General features: G+C 51.4%; 2 long non-coding RNA genes across 2 annotated transcripts; one reads left to right on the forward strand and one right to left on the reverse strand.

Moving 5' to 3' along the window:
* Positions 1-2,412: 2,412 nt before the first annotated feature.
* On the reverse strand, positions 2,413-4,158 carry LOC140687327 (uncharacterized). Its single transcript, XR_012061534.1, has 3 exons — positions 3,871-4,158; positions 3,537-3,746; positions 2,413-2,581 (listed from the first exon to the last, which is right to left on the reverse strand). It is a non-coding gene; the product is annotated as an uncharacterized lncRNA (long non-coding RNA).
* An 886-nt stretch (positions 4,159-5,044) lies between these two features.
* On the forward strand, positions 5,045-17,309 carry LOC140687326 (uncharacterized). The gene is made up of 5 exons (XR_012061533.1): positions 5,045-5,185; positions 5,952-6,337; positions 6,609-6,767; positions 14,987-16,061; positions 17,021-17,309. It is a non-coding gene; the product is annotated as an uncharacterized lncRNA (long non-coding RNA).
* Positions 17,310-18,619: the final 1,310 nt, after the last annotated feature.

Raw genomic sequence — 18,619 nt, forward strand, 5'->3', positions numbered from 1 at the left:
AGAATATCTCTGCAGTAATGGGACCCTGGGAAAGGCCCACAAGGCCACAGAAAGATGAAAAGTCATGATTTATTAATCAATTGGCTCAAATGAAACACTGCAAACCCATCAATGCAACCGTCTGTTCCACGTGAGTTAATCCTGGGAAAAAACCAGATTCTGGGCCCTGAAATTGAGGCCATGACTCCTGGAGCTTGAAGGCTGAGGTCTCGACTGGGTTCCTTGGCAGCTCCCATACCTCAGTTTCCCCAAATGCCCTGTCTTCGTGCCACAGTCAGGCTGAGCCCCAAGGGGTAACCTTGACTTTGCGGAGTCCTTCATGGTGGCTCTGGGAGTTTGGAGTCTGACGAATTCGGCCTGGTGGTTTGAAGGAGCTCCGTTTCCTAGGACCACTCTCACTCCTTAACTTCCGGGCAGGTTCCCGGAGCAGCCCGAGAAGCCACTCAGGCCGCCCCTCCCAGGAGTGAACGAGGCCCTGCTGGGAAGGGGTGCTGGATCCTAGCCTGGGGGTCGGGGCAGGTGAGGCAGCAGGCCCACATGTCTTCAGTGCCCGGGGGCGTGTTTTGGATGACGGCCACAATCCCACCCCTGAAAGTTTGAGGAGACCGGTTTGTGCTACCTTGAAGACCCAGGGATTTCTTGTAACTATGGAAACATAAATCTAGGCATTAAGAAGCCGGGGAGAAAACCGCCTGTGTTGCCTTGACAACAGAAAAGAACCCAAGCCTTTGTTGTTAGGAGTAGAGATAATGCACCTTCAATCTTTTAAACTCATTTACTTGTGGGGAGGAGAGGCTGAAGTGGGCTTGAGCACCTTCCGGAAGCCGCTGATACTTGAGAGCCTTGAGTGGGGCGGGGGGCGTCTTTCTGAGGTTTACTGCGTGTCCGATTCTGCCTTCCAACGGCCGAGATGTTCCCGGGTGCCCGTACAAAGGGCTGGTGTCCTGCTGCCCTGAGAAGGCCCTCGTTTCCTTGCTCTGCCGGCCGTGAAAGTGGGCGGCCTCTGCTGCTGTACTCCTTGCTGTTTCCAAGCTGATTCCGAGGGACTGGCCCCCTGCGGGGAGCTGGGAGCTCACTGTTATCGGGACAGATACTCAAACACCCCTTCCTCTCTCCCAGATCCCACTACTCTGCGTTTATAACGGGTACAAGATTTACTTCTGCTGAATCCATCTCACAGCCTCTGCAGCCCAGGAAAGCTCGCCCGTGAGCCTGCAGGGAAGCGCCCATAAATAGTCACAGCTCTGGGCCACGTGTCGGTTTAAGCACCATGTGCCAGCAAGAGATTATTTTCCTTCCTTAATATCTTCAGAGGATATGGGACCTTGAGGTGGCAGGAAACTCTGAGTTGGTGCCCAGACAGAATGTGCATGGAGAAGTCCTCCAGCCGAGCCCAGGGGACCGGCTGCCGAGAGGCTGCCTGTTCCAACTGGAGGGGCGATGACGGTGCATCTTCCTGATACTGAAGTGCCAGCTCTCTGCGTGGGGGGAGACGGCACTGACACCTGAAAGGAAAATTGGAGGAAAGGCTTTTTTGAAAACCATTATATCGCTGTGTGTGGGATTTTGGACCCCTGTTCCGTCTAGAGAACATTGAGTGAAATGAGAAAGAAGCCCACACCGACATGTATTTATGACATGGCTGATGAGGGGGACAGGCGGAGAGGCTCCCCATCCATCCCTGCCCTCATGCCACCCGCGGCCTCCAAGAAGGATGCTCTCCACAATTACGGTAATGCGATACGCTGCTCTACAGGGAGTAAGATGTGGAGAAATACAGAGCAGGTCTTCGTCTTTCAGCGCAAGCCCACCCCGGGGGTTCTCCCCATAATCTGAGAAGCTGGCTGCCCACTCGGATACTTCAGGAAAACTCCGCACGGAGAATTCTGGATAACCCAGATCTGTCAATTCAAGGACCACTTGTTACACAACTGAAGGAGACTTTGAAAGTAAACTTCATTCATTCAGCAGCTGTTGCCAGCCTACTCTGTGCTGGACGCACACTGCTGGGGCTGTAACCAGGGCCAGCGCAGGACCTTGGGGAGCACACATCTCAGCCGGCCGTGCTGTAGCGATTTAATTCGCAAATGTGGTGACCTCACAAATGTATCATAGAATGTGAAGTATGCCTGTATCACTAAACAAACAAACAAGCAAAAACACACAAAGCCCAGGGAGATGAAAAGATGTAAACTGGGTTAAAAGCAATTATTTACCGAACTCTCCAATACCATATTCGCTGGCCCACCAGGCGACCTAGCCGCCTACATTTTTTTCGTCAGTCCAATTTCCCCAAATTAAATTTTGGCAAAAATGGAACATTGTTGTTGCAAATCAGCACATTTGTAAATTAGAAAATGATCTGAAAGCATTCAAGATGCAGGGGATAAATCAATTTTGACATATTGCTTTTTTTGTTGACTTTGGAGCCGTTGAACTTGCTGCTGAACTGAAGCACATTTCATAAACGCTGCTTTATTAATAAAGATCAGACTCCGGTCTCTCTCATTATGTCTTGGGGAAGAGGCGAAGCCGTGCAGGGGTTATTTCAGGTGATGCGTTCCAGCCTCTGTTTTCCACCCTGAGTGAGATAACGTAAATTAATCGTCACTGCCCCAGGATGCGTTCTGCAAGTGCGCTTAAAAAATAATACAGAGCAAGTGTCTGGAAAGCCACATCCATCATCTGTCTCCGACTTTTTCCCTTCGCAGATTGTCATGACTTCACACGGTGGTACTCTTTTTGGCTTCCATCGAAAACAACCACCTTTGAAAAAATAGGTTTTCAACCTGGGGATAAGGGAATGGATTATGTGGTGACACGGTGCTCCCGACATTTCCAAGTGTGGGAGGAAAGCGGGAATTTTAAAGTGGATGAATCACTGGGGAGTTAGAGCGGGAGAGAAGCAGCTGGAGCGGGGACCTTACAGTGGAGGGCACGCTCATCCCGAAAGGCGACACTATTCTGCTTTTTGAAGGCCAAACAGTAGAAAATAACTTATTTCACTGACGCACAGAGAACAAACAGGGAATGGAAGATGGGTGACTGGGCGCAGCCGGTTTCTGCTCCCGGAAGCAGGTTAACTCTTTCCTTGCCACAGAGGGGGATGCGGGGAAGGGGTCTGGGCTTCTGGCTCAGTCCTTCCCGGCTCTTCCCTGCTGAAGCCCAGGCAGATGGGAGGGTTTTCACATTCACAGTGGAAAATTCCAGGCTTCCCAAGGAATTCTGAGGCATGGAAAATTTCTTTTTCATAATCTTTGATTTGCTAGTCCCTTTCCTAAGCATCTACCAGGTGCCAGGCACAATCGTAACTGCTGAGGTTTCTAGGGTGGGGCCAAGACATCCCACGAATCAACCAGAATTTAGAATGATCTTGGACCAGACCAGAGGGGCAGAGAGATATGGGGTGGCAGGTGTCACCTGTAACCACTAACCTGGCCACATCTGAATCCACCTGCTTGGGTCTGACCTTACTTTCTGCCTTGATAAATTCCTTTTAGAAATAAGCCAGTCTGGGTTGGGCTTCTGTTACTCACCACTCAAAGACTCTTGAGGAACAGGAAGCCAGCATTTGTGAAGTGAGGGCAGGTGGTGAGCACTTGTTGGAGGGTGACCTTCTCCACCTCTGCTGGGCGTGCCGTGACCCTTCCTTGTGGACCATTCTGTAGCACAACTTCCTTCATCAGCCTTGGGAGGGGAGCAGCTGCTCCTGCTTTCCTGGTCTGAGATTCGGGCAGCTGAGATTCCTAGAGTCAGGTTTTAAACTTTGTTTTGACAGAGTGCTGAGACTGGGCCCACAGTCATAGGTGGAGGAGGTTTTTGCCTGATAAGAATTCACCCATTTCTCTTGCTGAGGAGCTGACTACTGACCTGCTATGGCTTCCTGCTTCTTGGCTGGTTGTGGTTGGGTGAGATCTGCTCTAGTCATCTGTTGACTTTGGTTGTCCAGCATTCATGTCCTTTTTCTGGTGACAGCATCCCTCTTTTCTGCTGGGGACCTACTGTATTCTCATCCCGTGTGGATCGGCACTGGTGGATAGGCACTGAGGGGGTGATGCTGCAGCTGAAGTCTAAATGGTCATGAGAAGGAGGGGCTCCAGATCTCTTCCTAGAGGGAGCTGGGGAGATTTGAGAATTCCAAGGGTTTCATTCCCTCTCTGCTGAGACTCTCCCTGGCTTTTGAAACTTGGTTTGCATGTCAGTGGTGCCTGAATCTTTCCATGAGAAATAGTGGAGAGAGAGATGTGGTAGATTATTTGCAAAAATGACACAGTTCTCCACTCCTCCCCTCCATCCACCCACACTTTTTGTGATGTGACTTTCCAAGTCCTCCAGTAACAAGTGGAGTCTGTTTCTTTATCCCTTGAATCTGGCCTGGCGTGTGACTGGCTTTGGCCAGTGGACTGTGGTTGAAGTGATCCTGTGGCAGTTCCAAACCTGGTCCTCAAGAACCCTTGTGGGTTTCTGGTTATTCATTCTCTCTCTCTCTCTCTCTCTGTCAATACCCAGAAAACTACCACCCCCACGTGAAGAAGCCGGAGCTTGCTGAAGGATGGGAGACCCTGAAGAAGAGAGCCTGGTTGTCCTAGTCAAGGCCATCCTGTTCCAGTCTATGGCCAGATGACCCCCAAATCCACAAGAGAGTTCAGTCAGGGTGAGCAGAGCTGTATCCCCACTTGCAGCTCACAACAGATGCATGAGTGAGCCTGGCTAAGATTGGAAGAACCACCCAGCTGACCTCTAGAGCAATCATAAATGCTTAGTGTTTTAAGCCACCAAGTTTTGGGAATATTTGTTACACAGCAAAAGCTGACTATTACATATGCCCTCAGTTAGGTTTGTCAGGTACCCAATTGATTGCTATGCTTAAAAAGTTGTCTAAACATAATTTACCTCCATAAGTCCCATGAAGCTTTGGGAGGTCACTGACTTTGAAAATGCAAGGTATTCCTGTTGCTATGGATACCCCCATTGAGACATGAGAGTGCAAAGAGAGAAACTTAGGGTTGCCTTGACAACAGGGTTGAATATCCGAGTCTGGCAAGGCACAAGACTATAAAAAATAGGAAGAATCAGGAGGAGGGTGGGGGGAAATTAGCCTAAAAAAGCTTCTCCCCAACAACACTTGCCTCCATGGAGTCTCAGGCCATTAGAAGCAAGCATCGCCTGAATTGGGGACTATAAAGTGAGCAACAGGAAACTTCTCTTTCCCTGGCCCGTACCCACCGTGGGAGGAAATCACGCAGCCAGGGAGCCACGGGAAGCAGAGTCTCTAAGTGCTGCCTTGAAGAGTTTGAAATTTGCTCTCAGCCAAGCTTCACCCCACAAATGAGAGCTCGCCCAGGCTGGAAGGGGCCTTAGAGCATCTGGCCCCTTGCTCATTCTCACCTGCAGAGAGGGAAACCAAGGCCCCAGGAGGACACGGGCTGCTCGGGGTCCACAGGACGTGAGGATTTTGGTGTGGTGTGGTGGCTCTGTGCTCCGGCCTTGGAGCCAGCCAGCCCTGGGGGCACGTCCTAGTGCCGCTGACCAGCTGTGTGATGCTCCTCCAGCCAGCTGAGCTCTTGCAGCCATTTTGTAAGGTGGAAACTGATAAGATCACCTTCCAAAATGGTGAGAACTAGCTAATGCCTCAAAGGCAGTCCGCACAGCATCCAGCCTGCAAATGCTCGCTCTTATTTTCAGTACTTTTGCTATTACCATGTCACTCTGCCTCTCCTCCTCAGAGTCATCGAAGTAATACCGGGGAGGCCCAGCTGGATCCAGAATCTTCTCAGAGGCTTGATGGTGGCTTTTAAGATGCCCCTTGTCATTTTCTGTATCTTACTGTTGGATGTCACAGCTTGTGATTTTCAAAGCAGCCACTTCATTCATTTCCTCTCCTGGCAGCCTCGCTGGGAAGGCAGGAGGGGTCACCTGGCTTCATTTTTTTCTCTTCTCACTTTGTCAAGGAGGAAATTGCCCAAAGTCCCCGGGAAGTTTCTGTCTGCCTGAAGACTGAAGCCCTGCTCCCCAGACTGCCTCTCCTTCCTGCAAAGCATCCACACAGAGGTCCAGATGTGGGGTTTAACACCGAGTGAAAGGAAGGAAGTCTGGGGCAAGTGCTTATGAGAGAACATTGCCTGCTGTGCGTGGAAATCGTATACACAGTAAAATAATTGCTGGGCAAACACCACTTGTGTGTTCAGAGATGAGTGTCAGATCTGAACATCGTGCCCCCCCAAACAGCTCCAGCTAAGAACTTTTGTACGAGGTGGGGAAGGGGCTCCGTGCATGGCCTGGTGTGATGATAGAGAAGAGGGACTTAGTGGTCCAGGGAGATGGACACGGCCAGGAGGTGAGCTGAGCTGGTGTTATTTGGGGAAGGGTGGGTTTGTGCAGCAGATCAGCAGCTCTTATGTGTGACCAGCTCCAGCAAGGAGGCTCAAGGACAGGGTCAACAACAGGGAGGGGAGGGGGCTACCCATTCCTTCCCAGGAGGGTGGTGGTCTTCTCACAGCTGCTGGTGTCCGCAAGCAGCAGAGGGGGCTTGTTTTCGGGTGAGCATCTCTGATGTGGGTGTTCGTTTAACAGAAAACCTCTGGTTTCTGCTTCATCTTCTTGCTCAGTGAACAGAAGCTGGATGAAGTTGGGGAGAGCATCTTGGAAGCGGGTGCCTGTTGAAAGGCTGCTGCAGTTTCGACTTCTCACTCACTTGGCCAGGGTGCCCAAGAGCAGGCCACGCAGTCCCCCTCTGCCAGGCGCTCCTGTGTCTGCTCCCCACGAAGGTCAGCGGTGTTGCTTCAGGTGTGGGGAGCGAGGGAGGGAGGGCGCGGGGTGCGAATCATCCGTGTGGGTGGCAACGTCAGGTGATCAGCCAACAACTCAGGAAAAATAAACTTTCTCCCTGTGGCTGTTTCTTTTCAGAAAGTTCTGAGGGGGAGGCAGACACAGGGCCGTCTCTGTTTATGTTCTATAACGCCGGCCTCCAGGGTCATGGCTCAGGCCCCGTCAGCGAGGACAAACGGTGGCTGTGTTGGTGGCCTCGTCTGGCCTCGTGTTAGGCGGGCTGGAAGCACAGCTGGGTACAGATCCTGATTTTGAATAAAATTGTCGCCTCTTTTGTCCCTTGGCAACAGCCCCCCATGCCACATAGGGGTTGTTTTTGTGTACCCGATGCTCCATCTGTCTCAGGGTTAGCAATCCAAGTTCTGTGATCATTCAGCCTCCACGGTCCTGATGAGCTGAGGGCCTGGCTGGGGTTGACCCTAAGCTGCAGTCTGTGAGCACGGGTGAGCCTCTGTAAGCACGGCCACGTGGTCAGTGACCGCCTCGGGCACAGCACATCCGGGAGTGTCCCCTTCCTTCCCCGGGCTCCCCGGCCCCGCTAGGAGGTGCTGTGCTCAGGGTCAGAGGACAGCAGTCAGGTCAGGCTGCCTGCCTCCAAACCTCAGCTTCCTCCACGGAAAGGGGTGCCCCTTTGGGAGGCCCGGCCTGGAATGTCACAGCTGTCACCACGGTGGGCACCGCTGGCCAGCGCCCCTCACCCTGGCTAGCAGAGCCTCCACTTGGTGTGGGTGTCCACCCTCCCCCGAGCTGGGGATGCGCTCCAGGTGACGGTCCCACCCCACCCGGGGTTACATTCTTTTTTTCCTTTTTGCTCTTATCCCTTTATTTTTGCAGGTAAAATGGTTTACGTTCTTGATTCTGCCTTCTAAGTTTTGTGCTCTGCAGAAGGGTTTTTATTTTTTCTTCTCTTTTTCTTTTTAAAATTAAGGTACAGTCGATTTACACTATCATGTTAGTCTTTGGTGTGCAGCATGGCGATTCAGTTACACACACACACACCCCTTTTCATTATAGTTACTACAGAATATTGAGTACTGTTCCCTGTGCTCTGCAGCAGCACCTTGCTGTTTATCTGTTTTATATGCTGTAGTTAGGATCTGCAAATCCGAACTCCCAATTTATCCCTTCCCCCCGTCTCCCCCTTAGAGGGGTTACATTCTGGTTTGAGCCACTCAGTGTTGGCAATCCCATTCCTCTGACCGGTGCCAGCTTCGCGGGGAGCAAGGGCCCCAGGCCTGGCCAGCGAGGCCCTAGAAGGTGTCTGCGGGGTGGGGGTGCGGAGGCTCCTCCTGGGAAAGGCTTCTTTAAGAAAGAGGCTCACGGCTCTTTGCTTTGGCTGGGTGTTGTTGGGACTGAATGTGATGCCTGGGATGGCACTGGCCACCCTGTGACAGGGACAGCCCGAAGACAGAGCTTGCACTACAGGGATGCAAGGTCAGAGAGAGAGAGAGCAAGATCAGAGACTCAGTTCCCAGCTAGGACCCGTGCATTTGCCCCCCCTGTCGCTGCCCTGGTCTAGGACGTTTTGTTATGTGAGGGCTGGCTGCTATCACTTGCAGATCCGTGCATCCTAAATGCCCTTTCTGCCCCATGCCTGTGGCCCTAGGCGCTGCTCTTCGGACGCGAGTCCAGGTGATTCACTTACAGCCAAGTCTGAGAAGCCCGGCCCTAATGGCTGGACTCTCCCCACCAGCCCTACTGAGGAGGACTTCTGTTCTGACAGTGATGGGCTCAACTTCCCCTCCCAAGACAGAGTAGCAGGTGTGGGGTCTGCAGAGTCTGACTTTCTCATCCCAGGTTTGCCGAGGAGTCGTGGAAAAGCTCTGAAAGATGGTGGAAGGTGGGAGGGAGCCTTGGCCAGCATCTCAAAGGAAAATACGAAAGAGTTGTTTCTGAGTTTCTGCTTTCCCCAACTGTTTCCCATCGATCTGCTTTTGGGTACAGCATTGATTTTAATCTAAAGCCGTGAGTGCAGGAAAAATCTCATTAATTCAGGCCTCACCAATAGGGATGTGATCATTAAAATGGGGGCCAGGCCGGCTGGAGTGAGAGCAAGATTGAGAGCAGACCGCTGCTAGGACGTTGGCTCCCTAAGTGCGTGCAATGAGATGCTCCCAATTAGACAGGAACCTTGGTGTGTTCAAGTTCAGCAGGAACCGCACTTGAAAATCAATCCATCGACAAATATTTATTGAGTGTCCCTTAGGCACATGTCTCTGGCTGGCAGAACACACGTTGTTAGAAGTTACTTTGAATCATTACCCACACTGGAAATTAATGGATTTCTCTAGGAAATGCAATTTCTTACACAGTCTGTGTTCCTATCGGCGGCCCGCTTTTCCACGTGTGTGGTTCCGCTCTGCTCTGCTGTTTGCCCCCTCTCCCTCCCGAGATGTCAATCCTGCCCCCTCCCCAAGCTGTTTATAACTTGGTATTGTTTCTATCATCTCAAAAATAGGCCTCATCTCCATCCGCATTCTCCTCCACCACCACCCCACTTCTCTGCTCCCCTTCACCTGAAATCTCTTCAAAGAGTTGACTGTGCCGCCTGTTTCTGCTTCTCCCCTATTTTTGTTCAAATCCACTGAAACTCAGGGCTTCATCCTCACAGCCCACCGGCATGGCTCTTTTCATGATCACTGAGGGCCTGGGGCTGCTAGATTTCGCCATCAACCTTCGCAGCCTTTGACAGAGTTTTTCACTCTCTTTTTCTGGAAACATCTTCTGTCCTTGAGTTCTTTCCTGATTCTCCGCCACCCTCACTGGTGGCTCTGTCTCGGTCTTCTTGCTGGATTCTTGCCTTCTGGGTCTCTGAATGTTGGCGTTCCTTGGGACTGGTCCCCCGACCTTCCTCAGTGAGGTGCTGAAATCGAGGCTTCACGTGCCCACCGTCTGCCCATGAGTTCCGAGTTGACGGCTATGCTTGGCCGCCTGCCCTTGGCCGCCAACCCGACAGCCGCCTTGGCTGCCTGCCTAACCCTGACGGATCGCTGCCTTCCCTGAGGATGCTGCGCCCCAGGTGGACGAAATTTCAGTTACTCTCGAGTGAATTTCAGCTCCTTTCTTCCTGTTGCTCTGGGCAAAACTCTCGGAGTGGTCCTCCGCTCCTGCCTTTAGCTTACATGCCTCATCCAGTCCATCCTCCTGACTCCACAGTTTGCAGGGTAGCTGGCATTTCACCAGCTCCATCACCGTCTCCCAGGTGCAGGTCGCTGCCCGCCTCCCCTGAGCGAGGACCCTCCACATCTCGCCGCTCTCCCTGCCTTACCAGCGGGGTCCTAGTGAGCAGTTCACGCGATCCTGTTGAAACCCAAGTCGGATCCTGTCACTCTCTGGTCACATCTTCCTGTGGCTTTCCTCTTCCCCAGCGTCAAATCCCAAGCTATTTAAAAAATAATAATTCTTTTTTTTAAAGGTTTTTAAAAATTATTCTTTTTTGAGCTTTTTTTTTTTTTACAATTTCATGTTTTTATTTTTACTTATTTATTTTTTGGGGGGATAAATAGGTTTTTATTTATTTATTTTTAATGGAGGGACTGGGGATTGAACCTAGGACCTTATACATGTTAAGCACTCACTCCACCACTGAGCTATACCTTCCCCCTACCCCCTGGTGTCTTTTCTCAAAAGGGCATAAATTCATTCATGGGGACCCCTCCTTCATGACCTCATCTAAGCTGAATTACCTCCTGAAGACCCCACCTTCTGGTACCATCACATTGAGGGGTAGGGTCACAACGGATGAACTTTCGGGAGGCCCAAATGTTCCCTCCATAAGAGTATGAATGTACCACAGTTTAGCCATGTGCCTGCTGAAGGACACTTATACCATTCACACCATTAACTAGACTCAGGCCTTGTGCAGATTCTAAGGTTCTGGACATCTGTCAAAGGTGGAGCCAATGGCACTTGGGTTAGGTGTGTGGTTAGAGAAGAAATGAACCTAACTCATGGGCCCCGTGTCCTCCTTTGTCAAGTGGGGGCTGTGACAGTCCCTTCTACCCTGGCCGAGATGGGGAGGGAGAGTGGGGAGGGCTTGGCGTCTGGTGAGAACTGACCAGTGTTTGCTGTGATAGAGGAGAGGGCCTTGCGATGGGGCCGGGCCTGGGAGCACACTCCTGGGGCTGGCCCCACTCTTCTTCACTCCCTGTACTTTTCCAACAGGGTGTGAACCACTGGAGCTGCTGGGAGACCCCTGGGGCTCTGAAGTGAGAAAGGTCCCCTCCATTTTCAGGAGTCCTGGACTTTGCCAGAGTCCTGGCCTCGGTGCTCTGAGCAAGTAGTCATCTGACACGCCTCCTTCCATGCTGCACGACGTGGAGTGAGCACTGGGAAAGCCGTCTGGAGCCTTTGGCTCCTCTCCCCCTCAGTGAATAAGATGGGCTTTATAAACATGCCCCGTGGCTGTTCCTGTGCTCAGCTCCTCTGAAGGTACAAGGGCACCTTTGAAATGCAAGGTGTTACCTCTCAGAGCTTGACGGTAGCCTTGGAAGGCACTGAAGTACAGGTTAACCCAAATCCGAGTCCCAGAAATGATACGATGCCCCAGATTCATGAGTGGGAAGACACCCGTGATTTGGGGGTTTAAGAGGCATTATACACAGGGCAGTCTATTCAATACCTTGTGATAGCCGATGATGCACAAAGATATGAAAAGGAGTATATATACGTATAACTGAGTCACTAGGCTGTACACCAGAAACTAACACAACATTGTAAACTGACTATACATCAATTTAAAAAAATTAAGCAAAAGAAAAAGGCAAAGAAAGGAAAGAAGTATTATAAATGGTCCTTAGGCAGGAGGTCTGGGGGTCCGGGGTGGTTTTCCGAGTGCTTGCTTTTGGGACTTGGGACGCGGTGTCTGGGTTGAGCTCCCGCCTCTGCACTTTCCAGCCCTGTGACTCCAGCTGCCGCTCAGATGCGGTTATCTCCTCTGGAAGGAGGGTACCAGTCCCATCCCAGGTTGTTGTGAGGCCCCAGTGAAGTGAGTGTGAGAGTGTGTGGCACATGGTAGGTTCTCAACAAACGAACTGCGTCTGAACGGGCCTCTGTGTGGAAAGCTCAGGGGAGGGCAAGCAGGGGTGCAGTGATGCAGTGGTCCCAGCTGGCCTGCCTGATCCCAGGCCTCCTCACACCCCAGTGCAGCTCCCTGATGGTTGATGCCCGGCCCCCAGGTACCCAAAGTTCACCTCCAGCTGGAGTCTCGACTTCCGGGATGGGGAGGAAAGCAGGCAGGAACCACACACCTAACAATAGTGACTCATACGAATGGTCTGCTCTGGCTGTGAAGTCCAGGCCCTGCTCTGGACGCTGTGCTCAGCCTATGTGTGCGTTTGCTCCAGGAGTCACCCGATGGGACAGAAGAGGAGGTGGAATTCCTTGCTCACTGACCCACGGCCAGCTAGTTTGGCTCCAGAAGCTTCAGCCTCATTTGGCTTCTGACTGCCCACTCTGCCCTCATCCCAAATGACTCCCCTGATGGTGACCTTTGCCCAGTCGTCCTCCACCTCCCCGGCCCATGCACGTGTCCCTCTGGGGGCTGAGGTCCTCACCCAGGGAGGCCTGCTTCCTGGCACGGGTGGCCCCTGGGGGCTGCAGGATATGTGTGTGGTGGGGGGTGAGTGGGCCCGGGTGCAGCAGGAGCAGGTGTGAGCAGGGGCGGCCTTGCTGTGTCCCTGCTCTGCAGGGTGTGATGCTGATTTACGTCCCACCCAGGCGTGGCCAGGACCTGATTCTTTGTGCTTTGTTGAATTCACTCCCTTCCTCGAATGGAACCCATTGTTAGTGTGCTTTTTCTGATCATAAAAATGACACCCAATCATTGCAAAGAGTTCAAACCACCCAGAAAAGCATAAAGATAAGAACTAACAGTGGGGAAAGAGGGGAGGGAGGGATAAATTGGGAGTTTGGGATTGGCTGATACAAACCACTATGTACAGAATAGACAAACAACAAGGTGCTCCTGTGGCGCACAGGGAGCTGTGTTCAATGGCTTGTAGTCACCTGTAATGAAAAAGAATATGTATATAAAATAGAGCTAATGAACATCAAAAGAAAAAAACAAAAACCAGCGGACACTAAGACCCCTCCGTTTCACCCCACGGAGGGGCAATGCTGTGGCTACGTCCTCTGCAGTGTCTCCTTGCACACGGTCCGCGCACACCCCACAGAACTGTAGGAACGATTTTGCAGAAATCGGATCAGGGTCATGCTCTGTAACTTGCTATTTTCCCGCCCGATACTGGAATAGCGACGTCTTTCCCAGTCGAACAGGCAGGGTGACACTAGCGTTTTCCCTGACCGTGTGGCATCTCGTTGTGTGCCTGTCCCACTATGTAGCTGGCCAAGCCTCTTTTGCTGGGACTTTAACTTTTTTGGGGGGGGGTATTTTCTGGCTTCAGCAAACCACCTGGTGCAAACACATGGTGAATGTGTCTGATGGTGTGTCAGGGAAAAAAAATTCCTAGATAATTAATCGCTGTGCCAAAAATGCCACGTTGGATTCCAAAAAGCTGACACTTTTCCACTTCATCAACGGGGCTGGGGAAAGCCTGTGTCCCCCGCCCTCCACACCCCAAGTATTGGCGATAATTTACCTGGTTGTGACCTCATTTTCACATGCTTTTCTTTTCTTTTCTTAAATTGATTTTTTTATTGAAGCATAGTTGAATCACAGTATTGTGTCAGTTTCTAGTGTACGGCAAAGTGACTCAGCTGTACACGTACATATACACATTCTTTTCCATTATGGTTTATTACAGGATATGGAGTGCAGTTCCCTGTGCTGCACGGTAGGACCTTGTTGTTTATCTATTTTATATACAGTAGTCTTGTGTCATACGCTTTTCTCTTGCTCCAGAGGTGATGCACCTTTTCATGGGCTTCTGGTGCAACTGCAGGCCTCCTGGACACCTCCTTGCCCATCCTGGGTGCTCTGTTCTTTTCATGCTTGTTTGTAAACCACCAGATGGCTAAATTGGTGAACTGACTCAAATCCCCTACAAGCCCGCGACTCTATCTCAAGCCTGCCTTGGCTGGAGGAGGTGGAGCCGACTGGGGGTGACAGCTGCGTGTCCAGCCTCTCGGCCCTGGCGAGCCGTGCAATACCCCACTGGGCTGAGGTTCCGCTTCGCTGAGATTCCAGGACCTGACAGGGGCCCCTTGTGCTGCTGACCACAGCTGGAAGCATCTCAACTGATCTGTGAGGGCCTATTCAACCTCTGGTCCCGCGTGACTTCCGTGGGGTCGCCTCAGGCTCCGGCTCTGCTAGTTTTTCCATAGGAAAACACACCTCACCTGTCAAACTCTCACCCAAAGTCAATTTTTGAGGTGATTGAAAGCCACAAACACTAATGCAGATCTGCACACAGGCACCTCCGTGCAGAACCGGACAGCGCTGCCCATGGGTGGGCCAGGGGGGCCCCGTGTGTGGCTCAGGCTGACGGCTGCCAAGCAGGAAGAGGAAACCAAAAGCATCAATTTACAGTTGTGAATGCAAGGCTGGGCGCGCAGCAGGCGGGAGACCAGGGCCAGCTGTGCGAGTGAGGCCAGCACGTGTCAGAGTCAGGAGGTAGAGGGGACCCACGAGGTCATCTTTTTTTCTGACTTTTATTCTAGAGCTTGGAAAACAAAGGCTCAGAGAAAGAGGCAAATTACGGGCAATGGTTGAACCTGGATAGAAACCTCCTGCCTCCTCCTCTTCCTTCTCACTCTCCTTTAGGCCCTACTCAGCATCCATTCGGCTGCTTCTCAGTGTCCAGATATTGGAGTGTCATTGCCATGAAGTTTGGTCACCGTTGATCAGCAAGGAAGCCCAGCATCCAGATATGGGGACAGACCTCTTTCTTGGTGCCCAGGGGATGTGTCTTGGGCGGTATCTCTGTGCCAGCTTCCCAGTGGCATAGGGGAGCACTCCAGACCCCTCTAACATGGACAGTGGTGCCCAGACTCTTACTAAGCAGTGGACAGAGGGTAGTGGCAGCAGGAGCCAACAGACCCCCTACTCCAGCCCCCATGCTGGCCTTGATGCAGCAGGACCCAGGTCTGAAGTACACCCTCTATCCGAAGACCTGACCTACTCATTTGGTTTACTTGCTTTATTTCAATCACTTACAATGATCTGATTTCCTCGCTTCTTGTCCTAATCTCCTTGCAGGGACCACGCCCATCTTACTCACCCAGCACCAAGGACAGTGCCTGGCATCTGGAAGGAGCCTGACGTTGCTGAATAAATACACAGAGGAACTCTGCCGGGCTTTCAATCTGCTTTTCTCCCTTTGGCCTTAAAACAAATGGAAGCTGTGGCTTTCCCGCTTGCACAACCTGCTCTTGGAAGCTGAGTGTCTAGACACTGGGCTCCCCTGAAATCCGGGAAGGATGAGAGAAAACCAGCTCCGTGGTGGGCTGAGAGGCATGTGGTCATCATGTCTCAGCTCAGGACCCACTTGGCTTACTGCGGACTTGCTGTGCGACTCCTGGGCTCCCAGCCTCTCTTTGCTGGTCTGTACAAGGCGGGTGGATGGGAGCATCTGCATTCCCTCCTCTCAGAGCTTTAAGCCACACAGCTTGGGGTGGCCTCTCAGTTTTGCCTCTTATCAGCTAGATAACATTTGGGAAAATCATTTAATGCCTTTGTGCCTCAGTTTCCTCTTTTGCAAATGGGGCTCAGAAAAGTCCCCGCTTTGTGTTGCGGACTGAGGAAGACCATGTGCGTAAGGCATCCATCTCCATTTGTGTCTCAACGGCCTGGGAAGAATAATCGCCTGTGTTGTAGCAGAAGCATGGGTTGGCTTTCCTGCACATCAGCCTCCCGAACTGTCTTCTTTCAGCCTCGTAACGGCCCCGAGGAGTCACTGCTGTTGTTCTTTTGGCTGACCCACGGGGAAAATAAGCCACCAAGAAAGGACTTGCCCAAGGTCACTGGATTCATTTTCTATTGTTGCTGCTTTAGCAGATGACACCACACTGAACAGCCTAAAGCAACACCCACGTGTTATCGCACCGCCTGTCGGGCTCAGCTGGTTCTCTGCTCCACACCTCATCCAGGTGTTGGCAGGGCTGGATTCTTGCCTAGAGGCTCCGGGGAAGATCCTGCTTCCAAGCTCGCTCAGGCTGTGGCGGAATTCCATTCCCCATGGTTGTAGGACTGAGGTTCAGTTCACTTACTCACTGGGGACAGTCTCAGTTTCTGGAGTTCACCCTCATTTCCTGGCCTGTGGCCCCTCTTCAAGGTGGGTGAGCCCCTCTTCCCTGCCCCCCTGCTTTTCCTCCTCCCTTCTCCTTCCCTGCATCTCTGCCTTCCTCTTCTGCCTGTAAGGGCTCGTGTAATTACCCTGGCCTCACCTGGAAAATCCAGACTACTGTCTCTCTCTCTCAAGTCTGCCGATACACCTGAAACTAACACTGTAAGTCGATTGCACTTCAATGAAAAACAGGAAGGACAAGAAAAGTCTGCTGATTAGTAATACTAACGCCGTCTGTAAAGGCCCCTCGATTCATGTTTGACCAACAGGGGTCTGGAATCTTGTTGGGGGATAGCTCTTCAGAACTCCGCCTTCCACAGTCACCCAGAAAGTAAGTGGTGGGGCAGGATCGAGCTCCGGTCCGTGGCCCTGGACCCCATGCTGCCTCCCGCCACCCAGCTTGTCTCTGCCCCTCTTGAGTTCATGGTGAGCCTGTCACTATCCTTTGCGGTAGACACTGTAGCTCCCTCTTGGTTTGGGTCCCCAAACTCCCCCTTCCTCTGGGCTTCCTTCCTAATAGGCACTGAGCTCATTGTAGGATGAAATGTTGGAATTCAACCGTACGCTCATTTATTTGTTTATTTATTTAACTGGAGTCCAGCCAGTTTACAATGTTGTGCTAATTTCTGGTGTACTGCAGAGTGGTTCGCTTATACGTGTCTATTCGTCTCCGTGTTCTTTTCCGTCACAGGCTATTGCACGGTGATGAATGTAGTTCCCTGTTCTCTACAGCAGGGCTCTGGCGTTTATATTTTCTATTCAACAGTTAGTATCTAGCCATACGCTTTTCTTCCCCAGCGGACTCCACACTCCCAGAGGGCAGCACGGCAAGGTCTGTAGGTTTTCCCCCTGCCTCACATTTCCTTTCTGTCTCTTATTAATGGAAGTTTTTACCTGACTACCTGGTCACCCAGAATAAAAATAAAACCTTTTGTCTTCTCTTACAGCGAGATTGGCCCCATGGCTAAATTCTGGCCCAAGAGTTCTGAAGAGAATTGAAGTATACACTTTCCAAGTCAACCCCTTACAGAGAAGGAGTGTTCCTGCCTCCCATCCCTTTGTGCATCCTGAAAGGAGGTGGTACACCATCTTGTGTCACGTGGGCAGAGCTTCACGGGAAGCAGACCAGCCAGTTAGAAGCAGCCTGGGTCTGTGACTCTGGATCTGCCGTCCATCTCTGCACTGCCTGTGTTGGGACTGTTGCACAGCAGAAAAATAAACACCCATCTTGCTTAAGCCAGTGTTATTTTGGGTCTCCATTACAGAAGTGAAAACTTTTATCCCAAGGCAGCAATATCCAGATTGTGGGCACGTACATTCTAATGTGCCTTTGAGATGCTTTCAGTAAACACCTCCCCACCTTTTTTTCTTGGAGTGAATCAATGAAGCATAATTTTCAAGATAAAAAATCTTGCACTTTCCACTATACTTCTCTGTTATGTGCGATAGATCTCTCGTCATTTCTGCCCACTGGTGAAGCTGGGTTGATGAAGTGGGAGGGCAGAGATGTTACTTGATGTCTCTGGGTCCCAAGAAATGGTCCAGTCCAAACTTGGCCTTTTCAGGCTCTCTGGGTGGCCTTTTCAGGCTCAGACTTCACAGGGATATCAAAGCTGGGGTCCTTATCCTCCCTCCATCCCCTGGAAGTTTCCATTAGCTCCCTAGCAGTTAGGCGCTCATCTCCACAAGCCAGGCCCCTCCCTCCCAGCCCATCCCAAAGAAAGTCAGTAATGCCCATTGGACTTCATTCGCCCATTGGTTAGTTTTCAGAAATGCATTATTTCCAAATTCCCAAGCCCCGGGTGTTAAAAATGTATCAATTACTCAATGTATTTAATTGCAGGATTCATGCTGAGACACGGTGAAGTGTTTAAGGACACATTAAACGTATTATTTTAAAACTGTGATTAGCACCGATTTTGGAGCATTTTGGAAGACTAATTAAATGATTGAAAACCACATTCTGGCATTGCAATGTTTGCTCAACAAAAGCATTTGTGGAAATTAGGTGTAATTCAACCATCTCATTATACAATTAGTTGCTTAATTCTGCCTACAAGTATTTGAGGTCATAGTTAGGATGAAGTGGCAGTTTCTAGAGCATGGCTGGACTTTAGAACGGGCCACTCCCCCTTTGTAGGGCGCTGTCTTCTGCCCCCTGCCCCACTTCCGTTCTCCCGCGCCGCCCACCGCTCACCACGCTCTCCGCACCGCACTGTATCTGTGCTGCCGCCTCTCTCCTGCCTGTGTGGTCCCCGCTACTGCTGTTCACCACGTCTTTCTGGTTCTTCTCAGAAGCACATGGTAGGCTGCACTCCTCTCCCCACCCCCTGGAAGTTAGGCAGCCCTAGTAACTTGCTTTCACAACGTGGGCAGAGAAACATGTGTCATTTCTGGGCAGAAGCTTGCAGAACTCGCACATGGAATGTACCCCTTCCCTTTCCCTTTGCCATGGCAACTGGAGATTTTCCAGACAGTGCCTTTCTCCATCAACCTTGGGTCTTGAAGTGAGAAAGATATACTGCAGCCTACCTGCTTATGGACAC

This window comes from Vicugna pacos, chromosome 19, assembly GCF_048564905.1.
Source record: "Vicugna pacos chromosome 19, VicPac4, whole genome shotgun sequence".
NCBI classification, from domain to species: domain Eukaryota; kingdom Metazoa; phylum Chordata; class Mammalia; order Artiodactyla; family Camelidae; genus Vicugna; species Vicugna pacos.